The following is a 1341-nucleotide window of genomic DNA, read 5'->3' as shown; positions in this document are numbered from 1 at the left end:
CCTTCCCCCAACTGAAGCTGCAGCCTCAGCCCCCTCACCCCCTCACCTGGTGCCCTGGGAGCATGGCAACAGGATGATGCCATCCCCTGGTGTGCCTAAAATGTTTTTAAAAACCTTAACTCTCATGTGGTGAATATATTTCAAATATGTGGTTTTAAGAAGACGGTATGGTCACCCTTTTCCTTCTCTCATATATTCTTCCTCCTTTCTTACATTTCTTTTATTTTTTTTTTCCATTACTTCCAGTGGGCAGCTTATGTCGTGGAAAGAAACCTCGAAGGCCTAGAGAAAGAAAACACTTGTGATGGGCAAAAGTGAGTATCTTAGTGTTAACATTTGTTTGTAAAGATTTATTTCTTTATTGGAAAGTTAGATGTACAGAGGAGGCGAGACAGTGAGAAAGATCTTCCATCCGATGATGCACTCTAAAAGTGACTGCAACGGCCGATGCTATGCCGATCCGAAGCCAGAAACCCGGAACTTCTTCTGGGTATCCCACCACAGGTGCATGGTCTTAAAGATTTGGGCCGTCTTCGACTGCATTCCCAGGCCACAAGCAGGGAGCTGGATGGGAATTGTAGCTGCCGGGATTAGAACCCGCACCCATATGGGATTATAGTGCGTTCTAGGTGAGGACTTTAGCTGTGAGGCCACGCCGCCGGGCCCTTAGTGTTAACATTTTAAAACTACTTTACTTACTTTCTTACTTTCTTAACTATGTAATTCTGTCATAAGGATTTGTAACAAGTTTTCCAGTGCATCTGGCCTCTTTCATTGTGAATTATCTACTCGTTATTTTTCCATTTGAAATACTTAGCTAAACTGAACTATTTCTTGGAAGAAACTTTTGTCACATACTTGTACAAATTTTGTTTTTCACTCTTTGATAATGATATGGTCCTAAGTCAGCAGCTTGTGTAGGTTCACTAAATTGGAAGCCACACTTTGCCCACCGATGTAATGCTATCTGCTCACTTGTGAAATAACTCCTTTCCAGGGATGCCTCTCTGCACGTGGGACCTGAAGTGGCAGTATGTCACATACCAGTCTCCTTCATGCCCCCTTAGAGCCCAGGCTGAAGAGAAACTCATAGTCTTGCAAGAGATGCAGCACAGACGTGTAGAAAAAAACGTAAGATTGTGAAGCCAGAGTTGCCGCAGTCAGAAGGATGGAATGTGAACGGCCGAAGCTCTGACACAGTGACGCTTGCAAGTAACAGCATCTTTTGATGACTCTTTGAAGAACAATCTTATTATCTCAAGTCCTAGTTTTGCCGTATGAAGACTGCAGCCCAAAGCAGAAGAAGCAGGAAGCAACTCTGGAACACTTGAGTGCTGCACT

At 43.8% G+C, this 1341-nt stretch overlaps 1 long non-coding RNA gene across 1 annotated transcript; it reads left to right on the top strand.

The window, feature by feature from the left end:
* The first annotated feature begins 243 nt into the window (after nucleotides 1-243).
* Nucleotides 244-1092, top strand: LOC121166943. Its single transcript, XR_005885512.1, has 2 exons — nucleotides 244-314; nucleotides 998-1092. It is a non-coding gene; the product is annotated as an uncharacterized LOC121166943 (long non-coding RNA).
* The last annotated feature ends 249 nt before the right edge of the window (nucleotides 1093-1341 follow it).

Source organism: Ochotona curzoniae, unplaced genomic scaffold (genome assembly GCF_017591425.1).
Source record: "Ochotona curzoniae isolate NIBS_2020 unplaced genomic scaffold, NIBS_Ocur_1.0 patch263, whole genome shotgun sequence".
Taxonomy (NCBI): Eukaryota; Metazoa; Chordata; class Mammalia; order Lagomorpha; family Ochotonidae; genus Ochotona; species Ochotona curzoniae.
This window is presented reverse-complemented; position numbering and strand designations above follow the sequence as displayed.